We start from the raw sequence: 8671 nt of genomic DNA, 5'->3' as shown, positions 1-8671 counted from the left end.
AGAAACAAAGACATACACTGATACCCAGTAACACAGACAGACACTGACACCAAGTAACAAAGACATACACAGTCACCAAGAAACAAAGACATACACTGATACCCAGTAACACAGACACACACTTACACCAAGAAACAAAGACAAACACTGACAGCAAGTAACAAAGACATCCACTGACACCACGAAACAAAGACATACACTGACACCAGGTAACACAGACACACACTGACACCCAGTAACACAAACAAACACACACTGACACCCAGTAACATGGAGAAACACTGACACACAGTAACAAAGACATACACAGTCAGACACTGACACCAAGTAACAAAGACAAACAGAGACACACACTGACACCAAGTCACAAAGACATACACTGACACACAGTAACAAAGACATACACTGACACCAAGTCACAAAGACATACACTGATACCCAGTTACACAGACACACACTTACACCAAGTAACAAAGACATACACTGACACCCAGTAACAAAGACATGCACTGACACCAAGTAACAAAGACAGACAATTACACCAAGTAACAAAGACACACACTTACACCAAGTAACACAGATATACACTGACACCAAGTAACAAAGACATGCACTGACACCAAGTAAGAAAGACATACACTGATACCCAGTATCACAGACTCACACTTACACCAAGCAACACAGACATACACTGACACCAAGTAAAAAAGACATACACTGATACCCAGGAACACAGACATACACTTACACCAAGTAACACAGACACACACTTACACCAAGTAACAAAGACGTACACTTACACCAAGTAACACAGACATACACTGACACCAAGTAACAAAGACATACAATTACACCAAGTAACAAAGACACACACTGACACCAAGTCACAAAAACATGCACTGATATCTAGGAACTCAGACACACACTGACACCAAGTAACAAAGACATACACTGACACCAAGTAACAAAGACATACACTTACACCAATTAACAAAGACACACACTTACACCAAGTAACAGAGACACACACTGACACTCAGTAACACAGACACACACTTACACCAAGTAACAAAGACATACACTGACACCAAGTAACAAAGACATACACTGATACGCAGTAACACAGGCACACACTGTGGGGGGGGGGGCACATTGGCGCAGTGGTTAGCACCGCAGCCTCACAGCTCCAGGGACCCGGCTTCGATTCTGGGTAATGCCTGTGCGGAGTTTGCAAGCTCTCCCTGAGTCTGCGTGGGTTTCCTCCGGGTGCTCCGGTTTCCTCCCACATCTCAAAGACTTGCAGTTTGATAGGTTAATTGGCCATCATAAATTGCCCGTAGTATAGGTAGGTGGTAGGGAAATATATAGGGACAGGTGGGGATGTGATAGGAATACGGGATTAGTGTAGGATTAGTACAAATGGGTGTTTGATGGTCGGCACAGACTCGGTGGGCCGAAGGGCCTGTTAAAGTGCCGCATCTCTAAACTAAACTAAATACTGCCACCTAGTGTCACAGACACAGACTGACACCCAGTAACACACACTGATACACAGTGACAATGACAAACACTGACACCCAGGAACACAGACACACTCTGACACGAAGTAACAAAGACACACACTTACACCAAGTAACAATGACATACACTGACACCAAGTAACAAAGACACACACTTACACCAAGTCACAAAGACAAACACTTACACCAAGTAACAAAGACATACACTGATACCCAGTAACAAAGACACACACTTACACCCAGTAACAAAGACATACACTGACACCAAGTCACAAACACATACACTGAAACCAAGTAACAAAGACATAAACTTACATCAAGTAACAAAGACATACACTGATACCCAGTAACAGCGACACAGACTTACACCAAGCAACAAAGACATACACTGACACCAAGTCACAAACACATACACTGACACCAAGTAACAAAGACATACGCTTACACCAAGTAACAAAGACGTACACTGACCCCCAGTAACACAGACACACACTGTCCCCCAGTAACACAGACATACACTGACACCAAGTCAAAAAGACACACAATGACACCCAGTAACAAAGACATACACTGATAGACAGACACACACTTACACCAAGTAACACAGACAGACACTGACGCCAAGTAACAAAGACATAAACTGAATACCCAGTATCACAGACACACACGTACTCCAAGTAACAAAGACATACACTTACACCAAGTTACAAAGACACACACTGACACCCAATAACAAAGACATGCACTGACACCAAGTCACAAAGACCAACACTGAGACCCAGGAACACAAACACACACTGACACCCAGTCACAAAGACATACACTGATATCAAGTCACAAAGACATACACTGATACCCAGTAACACAGACACGCACTGACACCCAGTAACAAAGACATACACTGATACCAAGTCACAAAGACATACACTGATACCCAGTAACACAGACGCACACTGACACCCAGTAACAAAGACATACACAGATACCAAGTCACAAAGACATACACTGATACCCATAACACAGACACACACTGACACCAAGTAACAAAGACACACACTTACACCAAGTAACACAGACATACACTGACACCTAGTAACAAAGACATACACTGACACCCAGTAACAAAGACATACACTGACACCAAGTCACAAAGACATACACTGATACCAAGTAACACAGACACACACTTCCACCAAATAACACAGACATACACTGACACCAAGTAACAAAGACATACACTGATACCCAGTAACAGAGCCACACACTTACACCAAGTAACAAAGACAGACACAGATACCCAGCAACACAGACACACACTTACACAATGTAAAAAAGACATACGCTGACACCCAGTAACAAAGACATACACTGACACCCAGTAACACAGACAACAACGGACACCAAGTCACAAAGACACACACTTACACCAAGTAACACAGACACACACTGACACCCAGGAACACAGACACACACTTACTCCAAGTAACACAGACATACACTGAAACCAAGTAACAAAGACATACACTGATACCCAGTAACACACACACACACACACTTACACCAAGTAACACAGACATACACTGACACCAAGTAACAAAGACATACACTGATACCCAGGATCACAGACACACACTTACACCAAGTAACACAGACACACACTTACACCAAGTAACAAAGACATACACTGACACCAAGTAACACAGACATGCACTGACACCAAGTAACAAATACATACAATTACACCAAGTAACAAAGACACACACTTACACCAAGGAACACAGATATGCACTGACACCAAGTAACAAAGACATGCACTGACACCCAGTAACAACGACATACATGGACACCAAGTAACAAAGACACAAACTTGCACCAAGTAACACAGACACACACTGACACCCAGTAACACAGACACACACTTACACCAAGTAACACAGACACACACTTACACCAGGTAACGCAGACACACACTGATACCCAGTAACATAGACACACACTTACACCAAGTAACACAGACATACACTGACACCAAGTAACACAGATACACACGGACACCAAGGAACAAAGACACAGACTTACACCAAGTAACACAGACACACACTTGCACCACGTAACACAGACATACACTGACACCAAGTAACAAAGACATACACTGATACCCAGTAACACAGACACACACCTACACCAAGTAACACAGACATACACTGACACCAAGGAACAAAGACATACACTGATACCCAGGAACACAGACACACACTTACACCAAGTAACACAGACATGCACTGACACCAAGTAACAAAGACATACAATTACACCAAGTAACAAAGACACACACTTACACCAAGTAACACAGATCTGCACTGACACCAAGTAACAAAGACATGCACGGGCACCCAGTAACACAGACACACATGAACACCAAGTAACACAGACACACACTGCCGCCCAGTAACACAGACACACAGTTACACCAAGTAACACAGACATACACTGACACCAAGTAACAAAGACATACAATGATACCCAGGAACACAGACGGACACTTACACCAAGTAACACAGACACTCACTTACACCAAGTAACAAAGACATACACTTACACCAAGTAACAAAGACATACAATGATACCCAGGAACACAGACACACACTTACACCAAGTAACACAGACACACACTGATACCCAGTAACATAGACACACACTTACACCAAGTAACACAGACATACACTGACACCAAGTAACACAGACACACACTTACACCAAGTAACACAGACATACACTGACACCAAGTAACAAAGACATACACTGATACCCAGTAACACAGACACACACTTACACCAAGTAACACAGACATACACTGACACCAAGTAACAAAGACATACACTGATACCCAGGAACACAGACACACACTTACACCAAGTAACACAGACATACACTGACACCAAGTAACAAAGACATACAATGATACCCAGGAACACAGACACACACTTACACCAAGTAACACAGACACACACTGATACCCAGTAACACAGACACACACTTACACCAAGTAACACAGACATACATTGACACCAAGTAACACAGACACACACGGACACCAAGGAACAAAGACACAGACTTACACCAAGTAACACAGACACACACTTGCACCACGTAACACAGACATACACTGACACCAAGTAACAAAGACATACACTGATACCCAGTAACACAGACAGACACTTACACCAAGTAACACAGACACACACTTACACCAAGTAACAAAGACAGACACTGACACCAAGTAACACAGACATGCACTGACACCAATTAACAAAGACATACAATTACACCAAGTAACAAAGACACACACTTACACCAAGTAACACAGATATGCACTGACACCAAGTAACAAAGACATGCACGGACACCCAGTAACACAGACACACACTTACTCCAAGTAACAAAGACATACACTGACATTAAGTCACAAAGACACACACTGCCGCCCAGTAACACAGACACACAGTTACACCAAGTAACACAGACATACACTGACACCAAGTAACAAAGACATACAATGATACCCAGGAACACAGACGGAAACTTACACCAAGTAACACAGACACACACTTACACCAAGTAACAAAGACATAGACTTACACCAAGTTACACAGACATACACAGACACCAAGTAACAAAGACATACAATTACACCAAGTAACAAACACACACACTTTCACCAAGTAACAAAGACAGACACTGATACCCAGTAACAAAGACACACACTTACACCAAGGAACAAAGACATTCAATGACACCCAGTAACACAAACAAACACACACTGACACCCAGTAACAAAGACATACACTGATACCAAGTCACAAAGACATACACTGATAACCAGTAACACAGACACACACTGACACCCAGTAACACAGACACACACTTACACCAAGTAACACAGACATACACTGAAACCAAGTAACAAAGACATACAATGATACCCAGGAACACAGACACACACTTACACCAAGTAACACAGACACACACTGACACCCTGTAACATAGACACACACTTACACCAAGTAACACAGACATACACTGACACCAAGTAACACAGACACACACGGACACCAAGGAACAAAGACACATACTTACACCAAGTAACACAGACACACACTTACACCAAGTAACACAGACATACACTGACACCAAGTAACAAAGACATACACTGATACCCAGTAACACAGACACACACTTACACCAAGTAACACAGACATACACTGACACCAAGTAACAAAGACATACACTGATACCCAGGAACACAGACACACAGTTACACCAAGTAACACAGACACACACTTTCACCAAGTAACAAAGACATACACTGACACCAAGTAACACAGACATGCACTGACACCAAGTAACAAAGACATACAATTACACCAAGTAACAAAGACACACACTTACACCAAGTAACACAGATATGCACTGACACCAAGTAACAAAGACATGCACTGACACCCAGAAACACAGACACCCATGGACACCAAGTAACAAAGACACACACTTACACCAAGTAACACAGACACACACTGACACCCACTAACACAGACACACACTTACACCAAGTAACACAGACATACACTGACACCAAGTAACAAAGACATACAATGATACCCAGGAACACAGACACACACTTACACCAAGTAAAACAGACACACACTTACACCAAGTAACAAAGACATACACTTACACCAAGTAACACAGACATACACTGACACCAAGTAACAAAGACATACAATTACACCAAGTAACAAAGACACACACTTTCACCAAGTAACAAAGACAGACACTGATACCCAGTAACAAAGACATACCCTTACACCAAGTAACAAAGACATACAATGACACCCAGTAACACAAACAAACACGCACTGACACCCAGTAACACAGAGAAACACTAATAAACAGTAACAAAGACATACACTGACACCAAGTAACGCAGACACACCCTGACACCCAGTAACAAAGACATACACTGATACCAAGTCACAAAGACATACACTGATACCAAGTCACAAAGACATACACTGACACCAAGTAACAAAGACATACGCTTACACCAAGTAACAAAGACAGACAATTACACCAAGTAACAAAGGCATACACTTACACCAAGTATTTTGACATACACTGACACCAAGTAACAAAGACATACACTGATACCCAGCAACACAGACAAACACTTACACAAAGTAACAAAGACATACACTGACACCCAGTAACAAAGACATACACTGACACCCAGAAGCACAGACACACACGGACACCCAGTAACACAGACACACACGAACACCAAGTAACAAAGACACACACTTACACCAAGTAACACAGACACACACTGACACCCAGGAACACAGACACACACTTACTCCAAGTAACACAGACATACACTGACACCAAGTAACAAAGACATACACTGATACCCAGGAACACAGACACACACTTACACCAATTAATACAGACATACACTGACACCAAGTCACAAAGACACACACTGACACCCAGTAACAAAGACATACACTGACACCAAGTCACAAAGACATACACAGATAACCAGGAACACAGAAACACACTGACACCCAGTAACAAAGACATACACTGATACAAAGTCACAAAGACATACACTGATACCCAGTAACACAGACACACACTTACACCAAGTAACAAAGACAGACAATTACACCAAGTAACAAAGACATACACTGACACCCAGTAGCAAAGACATACACTGACACCAAGTCACAAAGACATACACTGATACCAAGTAACACAGACACACACTTACACCAAGTAGCACAGACATACACTGACACCAAGTAACAAAGACATACACTGATGCCCAGTAACACAGACATACACTTACACCAAGTAAAAAAGACATACACTGACACCAAGTCACAAAGACACACACTGACACCCAGTACCAAAGACATACACTGACACCAAGTCACAAAGACATACACTGATACCAAGTAACACAGACACACACTTACACCAAGTAACACAGACATACACTGACACCAAGTATCAAAGACATACACTGATACCCAGTAACACAGACACACACTTACACCAAGTAACAAAGACAGACACAGATACCGAGCAACACAGACACACACGGACACCAAGTAACAAAGACACACACTTACACCAAGTAACACATACACACACTGACACCCAGGAACACAGACACACGCTTACTCCAAGTAACACAGACATACACTGAGACCAAGTAACAAAGTCATACACTGATACCCAGTAACACACACACACACTCACTTACACCAAGTATCACAGACATACACTGACACCAAGTAACAAAGACACACACTTACACCAAGTAACAAAGACATGCACTGACACCAAGTAACACAGACATGCACTGACACCAAGTAACAAATACATACAATTACACCAAGTAACAAAGGCAAACACCTACACCAAGTAACACAGATATGCACTGACACCAAGTAACAAAGACATGCACTGACACCCAGTAACACAGACACACATGGACACCAAGTAGCAAAGACACAAACTTACACCAAGTAACACAGACACACACTGACACCCAGTAACACAGAGACACACTTACACCAAGTAACACAGACATACACTGACACCAAGTAACAAAGACATACAATGATACCCAGGAACACAGACAAACCCTTACACCAAGTAACACAGAGACACACTGACACCCAGTAATATAGACACACACTTACACCAAGTAACGCAGACATACGCTGACACCAAGTAACACAGACACACAGGGACACCAAGGAACAAAGACACAGACTTACACCAAGTAACACAGACACACACTTACACCAAGTAACACAGACATACACTGACACCAAGTAACAAAGACATACATTGATACCCAGTAACACAGACACACACTTACTCCAAGTAACACAGACATACACTGACACCAAGTAACAAAGACATACACTGATACCCAGGAACACAGACACACACTTACTCCAAGTAACACAGACATACACTTACACCAAGTAACACAGACACACACTTACACCAAGTAACAAAGACAGAAACTGACACCAAGTAACACAGACATGCACTGACACCAAGTAACAAAGTCA

Source organism: Heterodontus francisci, unplaced genomic scaffold, assembly GCF_036365525.1.
Source record: "Heterodontus francisci isolate sHetFra1 unplaced genomic scaffold, sHetFra1.hap1 HAP1_SCAFFOLD_325, whole genome shotgun sequence".
NCBI classification, from domain to species: Eukaryota; Metazoa; Chordata; class Chondrichthyes; order Heterodontiformes; family Heterodontidae; genus Heterodontus; species Heterodontus francisci.
This window is presented reverse-complemented; position numbering follows the sequence as displayed.